Consider the following 23,652-nt stretch of genomic DNA (forward strand, 5'->3'; position numbering starts at 1 on the left):
GACCCCGAGTGCAAACAAGGGAGCAGCCGAAGGGACTTACAGTAATGTAATACAATTGATACAGCAGCCACCACGACACACAAGCGGGTTTTTTTCAGGCCTTCTGCACACTCCTGTGATCTTTTCAGCTCCTGCGCGTCCTGCACATTTCAGTCCAGCCCTTTGTGGAACGGTCTTTCTGAATGCACAGCTTTTGGATTTGAAAGCAAGTTTAAAAGCATATTACATGTGCTATCAAGCAGGTTGCAACAGTGTGACCTGCAGAACCTTCCACACATGGACACAGAACTTAAATACCACGACAAAGACAAAGACCGTTTGTTCTCACATACGTTTGCCGAAATTCTATCCGAGGTCTTTTGGATCCTTTGGATCTGTGAAGCTTAAATATGAAAAAGTATCGGTATTGGTATTGATATCAGCGATTCTGGGCCTGTATTTACTTGGTATCGGATCAATACCAAAATTCCCGGTATCGCCCACCTCTACTCGGTAGATCTTGATACACTGTCAACTTTAAAAGTACATCTGTGTTCAAAAACGTTTGGGCACCCCTGACTTAGACCATCATGAGGCACTTTTGGACACATGCATCTACTACTCTCATGGGATATATTGTCTGGAAAATATGATATGTGGACTTTAACTTGCTAATGACAAATGTTCTCAAGTTGCTCAATGTAGAAATTAATATCTATAAGATTTAGATCATGTATAGGTATCAAGAGATATTGGCAGACACTGTTCAGTTGACAAGTACAAATTTACTCATTGCATTTTTTTGATTCAGCCATTTCCACATTACGCTGGAGAATGTATTAATGCTACAGTGTGTCTGATTTAGGGTTGTTTATTTATAGAAAAATACTCTATCATTCATAACCATCTGTTCAGTACACTGAAACAAAAAAAAAATAAAAAAATGAACTCAATTCAATTATGTGCAGGATTTCCATCTAATAAATATAAGTAGGTCCAGCGCAAAAAAAAGCACATCAATGCAAGATAATTTAATTTCATTTAGTTGGGACTACATATATTTATTAGATGGGAATCCAATCCAATGAGTCACTTTTGAGTGTATTGTATAACTAACTGAACAATGAATTGATGTGTTTTCATGAGGTGATAATGAGTATTTCATATACCCCGTTCTCCCATCACAGGGTCCAGGGTTCTCCACACGAAATTCTGCCTGAAGAGGGGCTGGACCAGTGCACCAGCATGGCCAGTATTATGTACATCAGAATGCCAATTACAATAAAATGTCAAAATCACAAATAAAAAATATATCATATATATCGCAGATTATCACCAAATATGCACCACAGATACATATTAGGGCATTGAGGCAGCCAACAAAACCTCAGAGAGGTCGCCACGCTGCGAGATCTCAGTAACACTGAGAACTGCATTGAGACACTCTGATCACGCTTCACTTTAATCGCTGCACACGGACAACACCATTAACATCGCAACATAAAACTATTTTTATATTGTGCCCAAAACTCTCGTGAATATATTCTCTGGGTTTACAGACGTTGTTATTGCGTTTGTTTTATGTAAACATGCGAGAATCACAGGCTGTCTCTCCGTTATTTTCAATGGGAGCTGCTGTGAGCTACGCTCGCTTCCTGATCATGTCATTCTGAAGATTTGAATTTTGGAGTAGATCGGGATCAAAATCCCAATTCTGGACCATTTCTTACATTTTCACCATTTCAAGCATCATCTTAAAGTTGCCTGATGGAGCTTGACAAAATTTAAATCACATGTGCAGGTGAATCAGTGACTGTTTGCAAGTAGCCTGTCTCCTGCTTCCTACTGCAGGATAACAAGTTTGAGAACACTCCGCTTTGTGAAATGGAGTACCATACATATGGACCATCCATAGAGCAGGCAAGGGAGCAAAAACATGAAGGAAAACAAAATCATAGCTAGCAATGACATAATGCAATTTGTAGCCTCACCACTAGATGACACTAAATCCTCAATACTCTAGCATTAACTTTTCATGTTAAAAAATTAAAAATCAACAGTCCAGTTCAGTATATCATTGGAGTTATTGTTGTATGAAGGAACCACTGGTACAGTGATTTCCTCTTGCTGTGACTCCCTTATGATTCAGACTAAATTCTCCGTAACTGGGACAATAAGGACTTGTTCTGAATGAGAACAGCAGTAGATGAAGCCAAGAGCATTTGTATGCAAAGGAAACACTCCCGCACTGTAGTATTAATAGCTTTTGAAGCAACTGGGTTCTGGTTTAGCTGTCCCTTTGTATATGACAGTGCCGGCCCCCATGAGATATTTGAATGATTGCTTTCAGTGATTCAGGGACAATCTATTTTGTACATGCATTTAAAGGTTCTGATGCTCTCATTTAGTATATGCTCATCAGGGATTGTTCACTGATGCCAAGAGACAGTGTTCACTTTAATGCTTCTCTGGGAATGAATGCTCTCCTGTGTTCAGTGTTTTACAATGCTATATTTGTTTGTGTAAGTGGTGACTCACTGTCAATGATTGCTCCATTGTGACGCCTTGGAGACAATATCCCAAAGTCACAATAATGTCCCTGATTACATTGTTATCTGGTTGCTACTGGCTTTTCGACAATGACATCACAAGATGTTCTCTTTTGCTCTGTATTCTACAGGATTATGCTGCCTTCCATTTACTTTAGAAGTCATAAGTCATAAATGGGAACAACGTCACGCCTGAGGTAAATTCGTCACACCTGAGGTAAATCCGTTCCATTTTCCATACAGTTCCCAAAAGTCGAAAAATAAGATGGACACCTCCAAGATTTTCAAAAAAAAAAAATAAATAAAAAATAAAAAATTAATATTCAGCCTAAACTATATTTTATATACTTAAGAATAGTATAGTGAAGTATACTTGGCTTATACAGAGAAGTATAAACAAAAGTCTAAGTCTAAGTACATTAATACTAAGGCTTACACTTATACTTTAGTATACTTTTTACATCTTTCTGCCACAAAGTACTAACACTTATTATGCACTTATGCAAGATATACTAAGTCAAGCCATTGACTCAAGTAACTGAAAAGAAGTCATAAAAGTACAGATTTTTTTTTTTTTTTTATGTAGTTATTTATTTTTGGTTCCAAAGTTTCGCACTTTTCTTTTCCCTTTTTTGACAAGGAAGGACTTTAGTTCTCAGTTGAAGATGCTATGTTTACAGTTTTACAAATAAGGACTTGATCTTGGAGAGACCATTATGTTTACATTTTACATGCACTTTTTCCTTTAATTTTCTCCACAAAGGAAGGGCTTGATTTCATAGGTCTTTGTTTTTGAAATGTTTGAAAGTACATCTGTTACTGTTTAAAGTACAGCATTCTGTCTTGTGATTTTTTTTAAATGCATCACACTCTTGTGTACATACATTATGAGTAAACTTTAAGAATACTTTAAGGAGTATATTTTCAGTATATGAATAGTAAGCTACAAGTAATATGCCAACCAAAATGAAAGTATAAAAATTAAAATAATAAAATAACCAATGTGTATAACAGTATACTTTAAGTATACGATAATAAACTAAAAATAGCAGCTCAAAGTATACAACTAGTACAATGGCACTATATCGATAAGTGCACTTGTGGTATACTTTAAGCACAGGAGAGGGATATATCAAGTACACTGATAAGTGTACGTGTGGTATACTTTAAGCATACAAGAGGGATATACCAAGTACATTGATAGTATATAGATGAGTGTACTTGTATACTTTAGAGTGTACTTTTGCAAACTTATAAACTTGAAATGTTCCAATTTAGTCTGAAAAAGTATTACATTTGTGTACTTTCCAGTATACTAACAGTACGCGGTCTGTAGTATACTTGCTGTACTTACTTGTTTATGAGTGTGACTGTGAGGCATCATTATAAAGCACTTTGCACTACTGAGATATAAATGGAAGAAGGCTATATACATGCCGTCCTTTTACCATAATTGTATTGAAATGCTCAGAATGGAGCTACTGACCTGTTAGCTTGATCTCTGCTCCCCTCCACAGCATGTCTTTTTCCTGGTTCTCTCCCTCAGCCCCAACCAGTCCCAGCAGAAGACTGCCCCTCCCTGAGCCTGGTTTCTGCTGGAGGTTTCTTCCTGTTAAAAGGGAGTTTTTCCTTCCCACTGTCGCCAAGTGCTTGCTCACAGGGGGTCGTTTTGACCGTTGGGGTTTTTCCGTAATTATTGTATGGCCTTGCCTTACAATATAAAGCGCCTTGGGGCAACTGTTTGTTGTGATTTGGCGCTATATAAATAAAATTGATTTGATTTGATTTGATTTGATTTAGCGGGTGGCTGCTAGCAGGATGTCAGTGGTAGGAAGCTACCTATTATTACAAATCAACCATACCCCAAAATATACATGACTTTATCTTTAACGTAAAGAGTTATATAAATGTCCACCCCTGTACATTTCTCATGACAGGGAAACCAGCTATACAGACTAAAATCATTTTTTGTACCAGGCTTTAAACCTATATTTTTGCTGTAAATTTGGCTATTTTGACTCATTTTTGGAGCCAGCTTCAAGTGGCCACTCGAGCTATGTGTTGGCACTTCCACATTGGCTTCATTCTCCAGCATCAGAGATTACCATGTCTGGCCTTGTTCAAATAGCCATACGTAAGGAATGCCTTTTGTTTACATGCCATTTGTTGCTGATTTTCATGAATGAAAATCTTTACACTCTTTAATTCTTGGACTTTCAGAGACTCACTTTCCTTTTACACTCAGCACGTAGCCGTAACAGACGGCTGCCTGACTGATGTCATCCCCAGGAGAGGCGACAAGGTGATAAATTGTTACACTTTCCACCTCCTTTACAGACATAAGTTGTGTCAACTGTGAGTAATATGGGGCCATAAAAGCTGATGTGTCGTACATTTCACAGAAAACAACAACAGCAGCAGCAAACATAATTCTGTCTGTAGCCGGCTTCGGGTTTCAAACAGACCTTCCTGTGTTTTCGTTTTAATAAAGCCCGCTATGGTTAACATGATTTACAGTCGTAATTTTCAACTAAGCGATACTGGATGACGTTAAGTGTTAAGTCGAAGCGGATGCATAATGCACACCAATCATCAAAAGTTAATAAGCTGATGATTAATTTTCACATCTAGTTTGACTTGCTGATAATTTCAATCCATCATTTTTGGTCTTTGGGCTCAATGGGCAGAAAAGAGCACAGATGCTGCATATTGTCAGCCGTGGACACGTCATTATGATAAATGGTTCAATCACCTGAAGCTTAGTTGGCTACAGTGCACAAGTCATGCACAGATCCAAAGAACTGAAAGAGTGTGGGTCACCACTTTGATAAATATGGAGCTTTTCAGGGAAGGATGGGGAGAAATTAGTGTGGAAAAGAGTTTGTTCAAGCAGAAGATTGTCCACATTATAGCACTGGTCTGACTATATATACTGTATGTATATATATATATATATATATATATATATATATATATATATATATATATATATATATATATATATATTTATTTATTTATTTATTTATTTGTGCTCAAAAGTTTACATACTGTGGCAGAATTATTATTATTATTTTACCATTATTCAGAGAATATGAATTATTGTCAATCAACTGTGTTTCCTCTTTTTAAAACATAATAACAGAAACAACCCAAATGAACCTGATCAAAAGTTTACATAATGTGGCAGAATTATTATTGTTATTATTATTATTTTACCATTATTCAGAGAATACGAATTATTGTCAAACAACTGTGTTTCCTCTTTTTAAAACATAATAACAGAAACAACCCAAATGAACCTGATCAAAAGTTTACATAATGTGGCAGAATTATTATTATTATTATTATTGTTATTATTTTACCATTATTATTATTATTATTTTACCATTATTCAGAGAATATGAATTATTGTCAAACAACTGTGTTTCCTCTTTTTAAAACATAATGATAACAGAAACAACCCAAATGAACTTGATCAAAAGTTTACATAATGTGGCAGAATGATTATTATTATTATTATTATTATTATTCATAGAATATGAATTATTGTCAAACAACTGTGTTTCCTCTTTTTAAAACATAATAACAGAAACAACCCAAATGAACCTGATCAAAAGTTTACATAATGTGGCAGAATTATTATTGTTATTATTATTATTTTACCATTATTCAGAGAATATGAATTATTGTCAATCAACTGTTTCCTCTTTTTAAAACATAATAACAGAAACAACCCAAATGAACCTGATCAAAAGTTTACATAATGTGGCAGAATTATTATTGTTATTATTATTATTTTACCATTATTATTATTATTTTACCATTATTCAGAGAATACGAATTATTGTCAAACAACTGTGTTTCCTCTTTTTAGAACATAATAACAGAAACAACCCAAATGAACCTGATCAAAAGTTTACATAATGTGGCAGAATTATTATTATTATTATTATTATTATTATTATTATTTTACCATTATTATTATTATTATTTTACCATTATTCGGAGAATATGAATTATTGTCAATCAACTGTGTTTCCTCTTTTTAAAACATAATAACAGAAACAACCCAAATGAACCTGATCAAAAGTTTACATAATGTGGCAGAATTATTATTGTTATTATTATTATTTTACCATTATTATTATTATTTTACCATTATTCAGAGAATACGAATTATTGTCAAACAACTGTGTTTCCTCTTTTTAAAACATAATAACAGAAACAACCCAAATGAACCTGATCAAAAGTTTACATAATGTGGCAGAATTATTATTATTATTATTATTATTATTATTATTATTATTATTATTATTATTATTATTTTACCATTATTATTATTATTATTTTACCATTATTCAGAGAATATGAATTATTGTCAAACAACTGTGTTTCCTCTTTTTAAAACATAATGATAACAGAAACAACCCAAATGAACTTGATCAAAAGTTTACATAATGCGGCAGAATGATTATTATTATTATTATTATTATTATTATTATTATTATTATTCATAGAATATGAATTATTGTCAAACAACTGTGTTTCCTCTTTTTAAAACATAATAACAGAAACAACCCAAATGAACCTGATCAAAAGTTTACATAATGTGGCAGAATTATTATTGTTATTATTATTATTTTACCATTATTATTATTATTTTACCATTATTCAGAGAATACGAATTATTGTCAAACAACTGTGTTTCCTCTTTTTAAAACATAATAACAGAAACAACCCAAATGAACCTGATCAAAAGTTTACATAATGTGGCAGAATTATTATTATTATTATTATAATTATTTTACCATTATTATTATTATTATTTTACCATTATTCAGAGAATATGAATTATTGTCAAACAACTGTGTTTCCTCTTTTTAAAACATAATGATAACAGAAACAACCCAAATGAACTTGATCAAAAGTTTACATAATGTGGCAGAATGATTATTATTATTATTATTATTATTATTATTATTATTATTATTATTATTATTCATAGAATATGAATTATTGTCAAACAACTGTGTTTCCTCTTTTTAAATCGTAATGATAACAGAAACTCCCCAAATTACCCTGATCAAAAGTTTACATACCCCTGTTCTTAATACTGTGTGTTGCCCTCTTTAACATCAGTGACAGCTTGGAGTCTTTTGTGGTGTTTTGTGGACGAGGCTCTCTGATGGTAAAGCTGATACTGCATATGTCTTGGACTTTATTATTAAGAGTATGGCACTCTATGGTTAATCTGCATGGAGTAGACCTTTCTCAAAAACTGAGTGACTGTGCAAGAAGGAGAAGAGTGAGGAAAGCCATGACTGTAATTTGTGACTCCTTATTTTTTATTCTGAATCCCCCTTCCATTCCCACCTGCAACACATGCATTCAGACATGTTATCCAGTATTATCCAACCTCAGTCGTATAGCCAGACATTTCAGCCTGTGCGTGTGGCGGCTGAACTGCCACGGCTTATGTGTCTACATGTATTTACACCTGTAGGATTTCTGCAGTGTTTCCGTTGCATCACTGCCACAGCCAGCTGTCTTTCTACATCACCCTTTTGGAAGTGATTTTACAGGGTGCTAAATGACTTGTTTAGTTTTTGGCTTTTACTGCTGAGTTTACAGAGCTGACAGTTCCTACTCAAAAGTACACATGTTGTTGGGATGATAAGATATACACATGACGGTTTACCATCTAAACCAACAGCTTTTCCTTTTTCAGATTATCTTTCATCCTGTGGGTCCTGTCCTGTGGGCACTCTTTTTGATTTTTGTTGAGGGACGTTGAGAAAAGTGAAGACCAGAAAGCTGATTTGTAACTGGAGTCAAGTGACTTTTTATCCATTGCTGAAATGGATTGTAAAAATAATTTACTTTTTTCATGTGAGTGACTTCTTTCCTCCAGTAAAAATTGTTCATTCTTTAACTTTGCTGGTATGATGTCAGAATGACTGCTGACAGATCATAACACCAGCCCAAATCTCTAAAGAGGTGCAGCACCCGTGAAGTGAAACATAAATCTGGAAGGCTTCCCTCATGCAGGTGGTGTGCACTCTGTAGCATGTGGTCACGGCCGCCAAAACTGATGCCGGCACAGCTGCTGTGCTCCTGCAATGCATGTGGTATAAAGCAGGCCTTAGGTTTTGCCAGATTGTCTTATGTGTTCATCTTGCTTTCTTGCCTTGTACCTGCCCTGCTCCCAGTAAACTCAATCTTTTTTCTTTTTTTACCACTGCTCTCGCAGAAGCTCTGACACCAGGTTCAAAGTCTGACCTTCTCCCTGTGTTGTGGAAGTTGTATTTAGCTTGCCCTCAGACAGTTTCTACAGCCCTGCCTTTGTTGTTTGTGTCTTCAGTATATGGTGTAAAAATAAAGTGTTCTATGTCGGTGCTTGCTTTTAAATGCAGTGCTTGAATGCAAAGAACCCGTTGCATTTGGTGTCATTCTTTCACACCCATCAAATCTTTAACCATAATGGTCACCAGATGCACAAAATGTTGGGGAAAAACATGCCACAATGATTATGAAAAACAGCTTATACAATTTCACCAATACATTCAAAATGGCATAAATATCTAGTTGAAGTGATCCCATTTCAGAAGGAGAGCTGTTTTCATAATTTCAGCATATCTTAGGTCATATGTCTCAGCTGTTTCTTCCATTTGCTTCCCCAAGTTTATTTATAGCTGAGAGAAAAACAGTTTTAATCAGGCGGGGAATATATATATATATATATATATATATATATATATATATATATATATATATATATATATATATATATATATATGCCTAAAATCCAGTATAGCAGTGCAGCAGAGAAAAATGACATACCTCACTAAGCTGTTCTATCCTCTTCAATGAATATTCAACTGAATACACCACAATACAAGACATTTAATGTTCAAACTGATAAACTTTATTGTTTTTGTGCAAATATTTGCTCATTTTAAAATGGATGCCTGCAACACGTTTCAAAAAAGCTGGGACAGTGGTATGTTTACCACTGTGTTACATCACTTTTCCTTCTAACAACACTCAATAAGTCTTTGGGAACTGAGGACACTAATTGTGAGTGTCATGATTGGGTATAAAAGGAGCATCCCCAAAAGGCTCAGCCATTCACAAGCAAGATGGGGTGAGGATCACACTTTGTGAACAACTGTGTGAAAAAATAATCCAACAGTTTAAGAACAATGTTTCTCAACATTCAGTTTTAAGGAATTTAGGGATTCCATCATCTACAGTCCATAATATAATTAGAAGATTCAGAGAATCTGGAGAACTTTCTACATGTAAGCGGCAAGGACGAAAACCAACATTGAATGCCTGTGACCTTCGATCCCTCAGGCGGCACTGCATTAAAAATTGACATCACTGTGTAAAGGATCTTACCGCGTGGGCTCAGGAACACTTCAGAAAAACATTGTCAATTAACACAATACGTCGCTACATCTACAACAGCAAGTTAAAACTCTACCATGCAACGCGAAAGCCATACATCAACTCCACATCGAGTCCACATTTCAAATTATTTTTGGAAATCATGGACGTCGTGTCCTCCGGACAAAAGAGGAAAAAGACCATCCAGATAGTTACCAGTGCAAAGTTCAAAACCCAGCATCTGTGATGGTATGGGGGTGTGCTAGTGCCCATGGCATGGGTAACTTACACATCTGTGATGGCACCATCAATGCTGAAAGGTACATCCAGGTTTTGGAGCAACACATGCTGCCATCCAAGCAACGTCTTTTTCAGGAACGTCCCTGCTTATTTCAGCAAGACAATGCCAAGCCACATTCTGCACGTGTTACAACAGTGTGGCTTCATAGTAAAAGAGTGTGAGTACTAGACTGGCCTGCCTGCAGTCCAGACCTGTCACCCTTTGAAAATGTGTGGCGCATTATGAAGCACAAAATACGACAATGAAGACCCCGGACTGTTGAACAACTGAAGTTGTACATCAAGCAAGAATGGGAAAGAATTCCACATACAAAGCTTCAGCGATTAGTATCCTCAGTTCCCAAAAGCTTATTGAGTGTATTGAGGAAAGGTGATGTAACACAGTGGTAAACATAACACTGTCCCAGCTTTTTTGAAACGTGTTGCAGGCAACCATTTCAAAATGAGCAAATATTTGCAGAAAAACAAAAAAGTTGATCAGTTTGAACATTAAATATCTTGTCTTTGTGGCGTATTCAATTGAATATAGGTTGAAGAGGATTTGCAAATCATTGTATTCTGTTTTTATTTACATTTTACACAATGTCCAAACTTCATTGGAATCGAGGTTGTATAATATAGACTTTTATTGTTATTGTACACATTATACATACAATGAAATTTGTCTGCATTTAACCCATCCAGATTACAGTTAGACAGTTCTCCCAAGATCAATTTACATCACAGCCTGTGATACCTCCTTAATGTGTAACAGAAATAATCCAGATCCTTTTTTACCAGATTATTAAATGCCCCAAACACGCAGAGATCTGAGTTTTTTTACGTACTTGCAATTTAATGATTCATTTAGATTAAGTAATCACAAACCTTGCTTAAATTTTCATTGTTACGCAGATGATACCCACCTTTATCTATCCATGAAGCCAGAGGACACACACCAATTAGCTAAACTGCAGGATTGTCTTACAGACATAAAGACATGGATGACCTCTAATTTCCTGCTTTTAAACTCAGATAAAACTGAAGTTATTGTACTTGGCCCCACAAATCGTAGAAACATGGTGTCTAACCAGATCCTTACTCTGGATGGCATTACCCTGACCTCTAGTAATACTGTGAGAAATCTTGGAGTCATTTTTGATCAGGATATGTCATTCAAAGCGCATATTAAACAAATATGTAAGACTGCTTTTTTGCATTTACGCAATATCTCTAAAATTAGAAAGGTCTTGTCTCAGAGTGATGCTGAAAAACTAATTCATACATTTATTTCCTCTAGGCTGGACTATTGTAATTCATTATTATCAGGTTGTCCTAAAAGTTCCCTGAAAAGCCTTCAGTTAATTCAAAATGCTGCAGCTAGAGTACTGACGGGGACTAGAAGGAGAGAGCATATCTCACCCATATTGGCCTCTCTTCATTGGCTTCCTGTTAATTCTAGAATAGAATTTAAAATTCTTCTTCTTACTTATAAGGTTTTGAATAATCAGGTCCCTTCTTATCTTAGGGACCTCATAGTACCATATCACCCCAATAGAGCGCTTCGCTCTCAGACTGCAGGCTTACTTGTAGTTCCTAGGGTTTTTAAGAGTAGAATGGGAGGCAGAGCCTTCAGCTTTCAGGCTCCTCTCCTGTGGAACCAGCTCCCAATTCAGATCAGGGAGACAGACACCCTCTCTACTTTTAAGATTAGGCTTAAAACTTTCCTTTTTGCTAAAGCTTATAGTTAGGGCTGGATCAGGTGACCCTGAACCATCCCTTAGTTATGCTGCTATAGACTTAGACTGCTGGGGGGTTCCCATAATGCACTGAGTGTTTCTTTCTGTTTTTGCTCTGTATGCACCACTCTGCATTTAATCATTAGTGATTGATCTCTGCTCCCCTCCACAGCATGTCTTTTTCCTGGTTCTCTCCCTCAGCCCCACCCAGTCCCAGCAGAAGACTGCCCCTCCCTGAGCCTGGTTCTGCTGGAGGTTTATTCCTGTTAAAAGGGAGTTTTTCCTTCCCACTGTAGCCAAGTGCTTGCACACAGGGGGTCGTTTTGACCATTGGGGTTTTTACGTAATTATTGTATGGCCTTGCCTTACAATATAAAGTGCCTTGGGGTAACTGTTTGTTGTGATTTGGCGCTATATAAATAAAATTGATTGAATTGATTGATTGAAACCCTGTAATCAATTATATTATTTTTTTATAACATGACAGCACTAATTAAATATGTATGCTGTTTGTGTCTGTTTCAGATGGTTTTCTCAGAGTCACCGCTGCAAAAGCTTATAACATGGAATGGGACACCTTTGTCATCATGTGCCTAAATGTTATACACTGGTTATGTTTCACTGTGAATTTTGAATACATTTTTGTACTTTTTGCTAAAATGTCTCCACTTTGTGTAATGTCAGTTTGATCCAGTAGTAAAGTAAGTTTTACATTTAATGGGGTCATAAATGTAAATGGAAGCAAAGAGTAAAACTGGTTGTTCAAAATATCTGAATAAATTACTTCTGGTTTGGTATAAGTTATCCGGCAGAATTATACATGTCGTACAATAGTTTGTGGTAAAATGTTACATCTCATCAGACCGTAACTCTCATATATCCAGTTTGGACGTGGTTATTCCAGCATCTTTGTAAAGATTCAGCCAGGTATAGTGTATAGGGTCTTCTGGAGTGGCAAATCCCAAATTAAAAATTCTTAGAAATGAATCATCATTGCACCAAAACATCAATGACAAAATGTTTTTACTGTTGACTCAACCTGAGATGACAGAACATTATGATACAGTCACATAAGTCAAATTGTTTAAGGCAACTAAAAGAAGAGCAAATACAAAAAAAAAAAAAAAAAATCTGTGCAACACAGCAAACTATACAAAAGTTCCATGTGTCAATAGTCCTGGGGTGGGGGCACAGGTCACACGTCCCGGTTACGCATCGCATGGACAAGCTCGCCCAGCATGCCAAGGAATGCCTGATAAAACACAGCTTCCACCTGCGTTGCTTCATTGAGGAAATGTTGGATGTGTTTATCACACTGGGCCCAGTTCAGCTTCAGCCTCAACATCACTCAGGATGGACAGATTCTCCCGCAGGAACAGGCTCCTTTTACTCAGCTGAATGGCATGACACAGCTGTACTACACATATTATGACATGTACACCATTGAAATCTTTAGGAGGAATGATTTTCCAACTGCATTGTCAAGCCATTCACCTTTGGAACAGTTCCAGATGTGTCTCACAGCGCAAGGCAAACAGCCAAGCTGCAGCCTATGATAAAATCCCTGTCATCCTGCTAGAGTCATGAGATGGTTACATCAGCAGGGTGCCAACAGCACGTGCCTCATCCACCACAAAATATATATCCCATATATATGTGGACTGGTGGCTATTACCTGTGGCTGCAGTGGTAATAACAGTTGTGGTTGTGCATGTTGATGTCCTGATGGCCGTAATACTCTGAACAGATGTGGTTACATACACTAAAATTATACGATCGTCAGAGGACCCTGGTTTACATGTTCACAGTTCATAGGTTGGATATTATTTGACATCTAGCAGAAAGACATAGCAGTGGACCACACCACTCGCTCTGTCATGCCCCTCCCCTTGCTTGCCTTTCCCCCAGACTTCGGGTGCTGATTGGACCACACTTGCATGGCATTTAGAGTGCATTCTTGATATTCTTACTGTTCCAACTACATTTGAACTGCATTTATAAGCATATGCATGGGATGTGCATGAATAAGTCGAGGTGGGATCCGCCCACATCGTAAGCAGTCGCACGACATTTATACACTACCATCCGAATGTCTGTTCCTCCTGACTGCACCTCGAAGTTTGGCTTTTTTTCCTCCCCCATTCAGCCTGATTTGGCTTTGTTCGTGCTCATTTGTGCCAAGTATGGTGGGCACTTTGTAATCAATCAATCAATCAATTTTTTTATATAGCGCCAAATCACAACAAACAGTTGCCCCAAGGCGCTTTATATTGTAAGGCAAGGCCATACAATAATTATGTAAAACCCCAACGGTCAAAACGACCCCCTGTGAGCAAGCACTTGGCTACAGTGGGAAGGAAAAACTCCCTTTTAACAGGAAGAAACCTCCAGCAGAACCAGGCTCAGGGAGGGGCAGTCTTCTGCTGGGACTGGGTGGGGCTGAGGGAGAGAACCAGGAAAAAGACATGCTGTGGAGGGGAGCAGAGATCAATCACTAATGATTAAATGCAGAGTGGTGCATACAGAGCAAAAAGAGAAAGAAACAGTGCATCATGGGAACCCCCCAGCAGTCTACGTCTATAGCAGCATAACTAAGGGATGGTTCAGGGTCACCTGATCCAGCCCTAACTATAAGCTTTAGCAAAAAGGAAAGTTTTAAGCCTAATCTTAAAAGTAGAGAGGGTGTCTGTCTCCCTGATCTGAATTGGGAGCTGGTTCCACAGGAGAGGAGCTTGAAAGCTGAAGGCTCTGCCTCCCATTCTACTCTTACAAACCCTAGGAACTACAAGTAAGCCTGCAGTCTGAGAGCGAAGCGCTCTATTGGGGTGATATGGTACTACGAGGTCCCTAAGATAAGATGGGACCTGATTATTCAAAACCTTATAAGTAAGAAGAAGAATTTTAAATTCTATTCTACAATTAACAGGAAGCCAATGAAGAGAGGCCAATATGGGTGAGATATGCTCTCTCCTTCTAGTCCCCGTCAGTACTCTAGCTGCAGCATTTTGAATTAACTGAAGGCTTTTTAGGGAACTTTTAGGACAACCTGATAATAATGAATTACAATAGTCCAGCCTAGAGGAAATAAATGTATGAATTAGTTTTTCAGCATCACTCTGAGACAAGACCTTTCTGATTTTAGAGATATTGCGTAAATGCAAAAAAGCAGTCCTACATATTTGTTTAATATGCGCTTTGAATGACATATCCTGATCAAAAATGACTCCAAGATTTCTCACAGTATTACTAGAGGTCAGGGTAATGCCATCCAGAGTAAGGATCTGGTTAGACACCATGTTCTAAGATTTGTGGGGCCAAGTACAATAACTTCAGTTTTATCTGAGTTTAAAAGCAGGAAATTAGAGGTCATCCATGTCTTTATGTCTGTAAGACAATCCTGCAGTTTAGCTAATTGGTGTGTGTCCTCTGGCTTCATGGATAGATAAAGCTGGGTATCATCTGCGTAACAATGAAAATTTAAGCAATACCGTCTAATAATACTGCCTAAGGGAAGCATGTATAAAGTGAATAAAATTGGTCCTAGCACAGAACCTTGTGGAACTCCATAATTAACTTTAGTCTGTGAAGAAGATTCCCCATTTACATGAACAAATTGTAATCTATTAGACAAATATGATTCAAACCACCGCAACGCAGTGCCTTTAATACCTATGGCATGCTGTAATCTCTGTAATAAAATTTTATGGTCAACAGTATCAAAAGCAGCACTGAGGTCTAACAGAACAAGCACAGAGATGAGTCCACTGTCCGAGGCCATAAGAAGATCATTTGTAACCTTCACTAATGCTGTTTCTGTACTATGATGAATTCTAAAACCTGACTGAAACTCTTCAAATAGACCATTCCTCTGCAGATGATCAGTTAGCTGTTTTACAACTACCCTTTCAAGAATTTTTTAGAGAAAAGGAAGGTTGGAGATTGGCCTATAATTAGCTAAGATAGCTGGGTCAAGTGATGGCTTTTTAAGTAATGGTTTAATTACTGCCACCTTAAAAGCCTGTGGTACATAGCCAACTAACAAAGATAGATTGATCATATTTAAGATCGAAGCATTAAATAATGGTAGGGCTTCCTTGAGCAGCCTGGTAGGAATGGGGTCTAATAAACATGTTGATGGTTTGGATGAAGTAACTAATGAAAATAACTCAGACAGAACAATCGGAGAGAAAGAGTCTAACCAAATACCGGCATCACTGAAAGCAGCCAAAGATAACGATACGTCTTTGGGATGGTTATGAGTAATTTTTTCTCTAATAGTTAAAATTTTGTTAGCAAAGAAAGTCATGAAGTCATTACTAGTTAAAGTTAATGGAATACTCAGCTCAATAGAGCTCTGACTCTTTGTCAGCCTGGCTACAGTGCTGAAAAGAAAACTGGGGTTGTTCTTATTTTCTTCAATTAGTGATGAGTAGAAAGATGTCCTAGCTTTACGGAGGGCTTTTTTATAGAGCAACAGACTCTTTTTCCAGGCTAAGTAAAGATCTTCTAAATTAGTGAGACGCCATTTCCTCTCCAACTTACGGGTTATCTGCTTTAAGCTACGAGTTTGTGAGTTATACCACGGAGTCAGGCACTTCTGATTTAAAGCTCTCTTTTTTAGAGGAGCTACAGCATCCAAAGTTGTCTTCAGTGAGGATGTAAAACTATTGACGAGATACTCTATCTCACTTACAGAGTTTAGGTAGCTACTCTGCACTGTGTTGGTATATGGCATTAGAGAACATAAAGAAGGAATCATATCCTTAAACCTAGTTACAGCGCTTTCTGAAAGACTTCTAGTGTAATGAAACTTATTCCCCACTGCTGGGTAGTCCATCAGAGTAAATGTAAATGTTATTAAGAAATGATCAGACAGAAGGGAGTTTTCAGGGAATACTGTTAAGTCTTCTATTTCCATACCATAAGTCAGAACAAGATCTAAGATATGATTAAAGTGGTGGGTGGACTCATTTACTTTTGAGCAAAGCCAATAGAGTCTAATAATAGATTAAATGCAGTGTTGAGGCTGTCATTCTCAGCATCTGTGTGGATGTTAAAATCGCCCACTATAATTATCTTATCTGAGCTAAGCACTAAGTCAGACAAAAGGTCTGAAAATTCACAGAGAAACTCACAGTAACGACCAGGTGGATGATAGATAACAACAAATAAAACTGGTTTTTGGGACTTCCAATTTGGATGGACAAGACTAAGAGTCAAGCTTTCAAATGAATTAAAGCTCTGTCTGGGTTTTTGATTAATTAATAAGCTGGAATGGAAGATTGCTGCTAATCCTCCGCCCCGGCCCGTGCTATGAGCATTCTGACAGTTAGTGTGACTCGGGGGTGTTGACTCATTTAAACTAACATATTCATCCTCCTGTAACCAGGTTTCTGTAAGGCAGAATAAATCAATATGTTGATCAATTATTATATAATTTACCAACAGGGACTTAGAAGAGAGAGACCTAATGTTTAATAGACCACATTTAACTGTTTTAGTCTGTGGTGCAGTTGAAGGTGCTATATTATTTTTTTCTTTTTGAATTTTTATGCTTAAATAGATTTTTGCTGGTTATTGGTAGTCTGGGAGCAGGCACCGTCTCTACGGGGATGGGGTAATGAGGGGATGGCAGGGGAGAGAAGCTGCAGAGAGGTGTGTAAGACTACAACTCTGCTTCCTGGTCCCAACCCTGGATAGTCACGGTTTGGAGGATTTAAGAAAATTGGCCAGATTTCTAGAAATGAGAGCTGCTCCATCCAAAGTGGGATGGATGCCGTCTCTCCCAACAAGACCAGGTTTTCCCCAGAAGCTTTGCCAATTATTATTTCCTTCCCACTGTAGCCAAGTGCTTGCTCACAGGGGGTCGTTTTGACCGTTGGGGTTTTACATAATTATTGTATGGCCTTGCCTTACAATATAAAGCGCCTTAGGGCAACTGTTTGTTGTGATTTGGCGCTATATAAAAAAATTGATTGATTGATTGAATTATCTATGAAGCCCACCTCATTTTTTTTTTTTTTTTAATGAACAATGGCATATTTGCAAATGATTTTTGTGCATCAATTATTATTCTTAATCTGCTCATACTGCCAGGAACATTTCCATTATTTCATGTATGACAGGCAAAAAGAGTTAGCAAAAATGTTCTTTATATTTACCGCTGGCAGAAAAAACATATTGCAAAGACATCCCATTATGACTTGAGAGGACAATTGCTTTGATAAAAGCAGCAGTTGCTCTCAGAGATTTGCTTTTAATGGATTCAAAGAGTGTGTGAGCTTATGACTTTGAAGAGGTTAGACAAACACATTGCACAAATGACAGTAATAGCTTCTGACTGTGACAAATCCATGCATGTAACTGGAGGTCAGGGAGGTCATTTCACTGAAACAAAAACCAACATTAAAAGGAAAGAATGCAACTTAAGAATGCAAAAGCTATATAGAGTTGTCAGAAGTTTACATATATGTAAACTGTCTTGATATGTCCATGGTGAGTGTATATGTGTGTGTAAAGCATTTCTTTACACACACACACATATATATATATACACACACTCGTGTGTATATGTATTCATGATGGTCTGCATTCAAGTTTCAAGTTTGCATTTAGTTTGTTTTGTTTTCTTGTACTTGTTGGATGATCAGCACCGTGTGTTTCTGTGGTCATACAGCAGGCACGATCACAGATCAATAATTTTTAACCTTCATTAAACCAGGTTAGTGCCACTGAGATCAAGATCTCTTTTACAAGAGAGACCTGGATAATTATAAAGTTTCCAATTCACCTAACCTGCATGTCTTTGGATGTGAGAGGAAACCCACGCAAACACGGGGAGAACATGCAAACTCCACACAGAAAGGCCACAGGTGGGAATCGATCCCATGACCTTCTGACTGTGAGACAACAGTGCTAACCACTCAGACATTTTTGCTGTGTGTCTGTGTGTGTCTCTGTGTGTGTGGGGGGGGAAACAAAAAAGACAAATGAAGCATCACAGGTCCTTAATTTTAATTATCAACTGTTTCTTTTTCTTGTGTTTTTGTAATAATTTGCCAATAATACACTTTGACCTTCAGATATTTTTAAAGCACTACATTAGCACATAATTAGAATTTACACAAAAAGAAAATGTATAAATAAATAATAAGACATTTTAATTATTGAAAAAGAAATTGTGCTTAAGGTGCGTGTGTGTGTGTGTGTGTGTGTGTGTGTGTGTGTGTGTGTGTGTGTGTGTGTGTGTGTGTGTGTGTGTGAGACAAAGAGATAGAGAGGGACAGCACTTAATTGCTCAGTGTTTTTTCTGCTATCAGGTCAAAGTTCATAATTCTGAAGCTGTGTGTTCTGACTGTAAATACAGTAAGAAATAACTTGTAATTTCCAGGAAACAGGCCTCTTCAGTAAGTGAAATTAAGTTCATTTCATGTGTTGTCCCATGGTGGCTCAAGCTTTTCTTTGTTGAAATTTCTCACTCACTCATCATCAACCGCTTATCTGGGATCAGGTCGTGGGGACAACAGCTCCAGCAGGGGTCCCCAAACGTCTCTTTTCCGAGCCACATTGACAACGTCTGACTGGGGGATACAGAGGCGTTCCCAGGCCAGTATAGAGCCATAATCTCTCCACCTAGTCCTGGGTCTTCCCCGGGGTCTCCTCGCAGATGGACGTGCCTGGAACACCTCCCTAGGGAGCCGCTCAGAGGGAATCCTTACCAGATGCCCAAACCACCTCAACTGGCTCCCTTCAACACGAAGGAGCAGCAGCTCTACTCTGCTCTTAAAATTTCTACAAATAAAAACAGCAAATCCAAAATACCAATATCCAAAATCAATTTTCCAATCAGTTTTCTTTAGACAATTCAGAGGATGAATACATGAACATTTCAGAGTCACTGAACATGTCAAATGTTATTGCAATCATTAACCATGTGTCACCTGGCAGTGGCAGGTAAGATGGCAAATTTCTAGAGATGGGGATGGGATGGTTGTCTGCCTGAATGGTTGACATCCAGGACCCAAGGAGGTACAGTGAAGTACTTGACTTGAAAATAGAAAATTGGTGTTGAACACACCCTAAATACACTTTTGCTACACAATAAAGACCATGCACTGCAGATAGCCAGGATAGGACAGCAGATCTCAGGGACAAGCTGCAGAGGTTTCTTATTTTATGCATTCTGTTTGGTAAGAAGGTGAAAATCAGTCCAATTAACTGGTACGTATGTGGTCTTGTTTAATTATTTGGACAATATATCACATTAATCTGTGTGCAAAAACAAACTCAAAGACAACAAAAGACCCTGCAGAGCAAATCGGCTTTAAATCTGCTGCTGACATCAGAAACAGAGGTGATGTCAGGTGTCGCCTATGAGGAAAGAGCGTCTCATTTGCTTTATTAAGTTTGTGCCCTTCGCATCCTCATTGCATCTCTCTAACGCGCAAGGTCGAGACAACAAAAGTGAAATGAGGACACAATTAACAGCTTAAGAATTCACAGACATCCAAGTTTCCTTCCTTTTTGAAACACACCATAACATCTAAATTTGGGATTCTTTCTTTACTTTTTTTTAACTTTCCATTCACATATTCTGGGACAGCTTAATTTGCGGATGCAAATTAGTTTTGGACCATCGTCATTCCTCAGAACTAAAATTGGTCACTTTCCTCTGTCAGACAAAAAATGACAAAAAGAGACAAAGCTTTCTCAGCCTGATAATACAGCCACAGTCACTGTCAACGTCTCAGCTGCCACCGATTTTAATGCTTTTCACAGTGACACTGCAATAAATTTAAAAAAACAAAAACGTAACCAAAACAAGTGGATGCACATGTCAGCAAGGAGCATCATCTCAAATGCTAATGCAGCTGCTGTGAAGGTGCCCCTGAGCAAGGCAGCTGCACAGTCAGTAGATCTGTGAGCAGCAGCACCCAGGTGTGAAGGGTCGTCCGGAATATGCACAAATGCAAAGCGGGAGAGCAAAAAAAGAACATGCACCCTCAGCAAAAGCTTTTGCCAGTTGATTAAACGACAAAAACAAGATTAGGTCCGACGTTTTTTTTCTTTAAAAAAAAAAACACTCACAATCTCAACACAGAGAGCAAACTGGAGTAAATGAAACTATAAGAATGCAGGTGCAGATGAACGCATCGTAGCTCCAATTAATTTGAAGCTTCTATCGAGGGATGAAATAATTTAACATATCTTCATGCTCAAGAATCTCAAACCTCATTAGATAAACCAAGGAATGTGTGAAGGCCTGGTTACAAACAGAAATGCTTCTTGCCTGATTATTTGCTGACAGATGCAGCGTGGAACTACAAACTAAGTGGAGAAAGCTTTGATTGCGCTCAGTCTGAACCTTCTGGGAAGTAAACACCACTGTGTCTTCTACAAACCTTTGACCTCTTTCTGAGTGAAACAATAACCTGAGAACTGTTTGTTCCACTACCCGCCCAAGGTGTTTGAGCCAAGTTATTTTGTTTTGGCAAAGGTCAAGGTCATTGGAGTGAAAGATCAAAAGTATTATTTCTTTTTTCAGTCCCATTTGGACCACATTTGGTACACCTTAAGTTGTATTCCAGATATGCCTTGATAAGATCAGTCAGAGGGCAATTGTTTGGGGAAAGGTCATGATCACTGGGGTCAAATGTGTTTCCAGGGGTCAAATGTCAGACTGCTGTACCATCTTTATGCCAAAAGGGACTGTTACCTAGTTATATTTAATGAAGACAGCTTTTCTGATTTGAATTATTTCCAAGAGAAAACCTGTATTTACATACAACTTGATTATTTGAACATGTGTTTGAATTGGTAACTGGGCAACTTCAGAATAGGTGGGTCTGTGGGATAAGGCGCTGGATAACGTAGACTTAGAGACTTAGACTCGTTTTTATTGTCATTCAGTAAAAAAAAAAAACAACATCACAGATGCTGTCAAAGAACGAAATATCAATGCACTGCAAGAATAGATAAAAACAAAGCACAGAATACCAGTCCGAGGTGTGTGATAGTGATAAAGAGTTTTTTTGGTTTGTTTTTTTAACCTATCAATATCTCTTCTGCATCCATGTATACACAACATGCAATAATAAATAAAGGACATGGGATATTGCACATATGAAGATGCTACAAGGATAAACTTTCTACCAGATGCTACAGTGTGTTCTATATCCTACATTACATAGTTCGTTCTATCAATTTGCATTTAACTGTCTTATGGCAGTTGGGTAAATGCTGTCCCTGGATCTGTGTGTTTTGCAACTCAGGCTATGGTACCATCTACCTGAGGGCAGGAGGAAAACAGATTGTTAAAGTGGTGTGAAGTGTCCCTGATTATCCTTCTTGTCCTGGACAAGCAGCACTGTTCTGCCAGTTCACCAATGGTTGGCAGCCTGGCCCTAATAATCTTCTCTGCTGCCCTCCCGACCCACCGCAGTGCCTTCCTGTCTGCAAGGCTGTGACTTTCCTGTCTCAGAGAGATTCTACCGGTTAATCCACTCTTTATTTTTCCCTCTATAAGAACAGCGAGGACAGCCGGGCTCAGATGGCCACTCTTGAACTTGCCGGAGAAAGCGCAGATGCTGGATTGCCTTTTTAACCAGAGAGGATATGTACAGAAACCAGGTTAGGTTGTCGGATACATGAACCCCCAGGAATTTTGATTCCTGGGGGTTCATGGCACATTCTCCAAAGCAGAAGACGAATTGGGAAAGTTCAAGGCTTGGTTTGATGCTAATAAATTGTCACTCCACCTTGGGAAAACTAAATGTATTATATTTGGAAATAAACAATTACCTAAATTTAAAACTTTGACTATAAACAATACGGAAATTGAGGTAGTAACAGAGAATAAATTCCTTGGTGTTATAATTGACAATAAACTAAGTTGGAAAGTACATATAAACTATATTAAATCAAAAATGTCCAAATCTATCGCCAAAGACATACTATCAGGGGAAGGGTTACTTACTTTATACCTTTCATTAATAATAGCACCATACATGACATATTGCATTGAGTTGTGGGGAAATACTTATAAATCAAACACTAATCAAATATTCCTTATAAAAAAATGAGCCATACATATCATCTGCAATAAACATTTTCGTGAACCAACTCATTCCCTATTTATTTCTTTGAACATAATAAAATTTAGAGACATGGTGGAGTACACTACACTACAGATTTTGTTTAAAGCAAAAAACCAAGCCTTGCTGAGACATGTCCAGAGGCTGTTCGAAATGAGGGATTCTGAGTATAGTTTACGTGGCTGTGAATTATTTAAGAAACCATTAATTCGCACTAATGTAAAAGTTTTTTGTGTATCTGGGACAGGGGTCAGGATGTGGAATGAGTCTCCTATTGAGATCAAAATGTGTGGTACTCTGGCATGTTTTAAGCAACTCTGCAAAAAAGTAATTGTTTCAAAATATTGTAGTGGGATTCGTCGTGAAGTGACTGTCAAGTATGTAATGTTTGCTTGTATGTAAGTATGTATGCTTAGGTATATGTGGGTATGACCTGTAACATGACTGGGAAGCATATGTGATGGTATATGTATTGTACAAGTATTTGTGTGTGTATATATGTGTGTATATATATATATATATTTGCATACATGTGTGTGTGAATCTAATTAGTAGTGAGTGCATTTATTGATTTCTTGGAATAAGGGGTGAGTCTTGATAAGTTATGCTTCTACCCACCCCCTT

At 37.5% G+C, this 23,652-nt stretch overlaps 1 protein-coding gene and 1 long non-coding RNA gene across 4 annotated transcripts in view; both read right to left on the reverse strand.

The window, feature by feature from the left end:
* Nucleotides 1–23,652, reverse strand: part of opcml (opioid binding protein/cell adhesion molecule-like) — a 1,180,460-nt gene that overhangs the window by 1,151,255 nt on the left and 5,553 nt on the right. The window lies entirely within an intron of this gene.
* LOC117517735 lies at nucleotides 101–23,323 on the reverse strand. The gene is made up of 4 exons (XR_004562819.1): nucleotides 22,642–23,323; nucleotides 15,778–15,782; nucleotides 13,598–13,603; nucleotides 101–110 (listed from the first exon to the last, which is right to left on the reverse strand). It is a non-coding gene; the product is annotated as an uncharacterized LOC117517735 (long non-coding RNA).

Source organism: Thalassophryne amazonica, chromosome 9 (assembly GCF_902500255.1).
Source record: "Thalassophryne amazonica chromosome 9, fThaAma1.1, whole genome shotgun sequence".
Lineage (NCBI taxonomy): Eukaryota > Metazoa > Chordata > Actinopteri > Batrachoidiformes > Batrachoididae > Thalassophryne > Thalassophryne amazonica.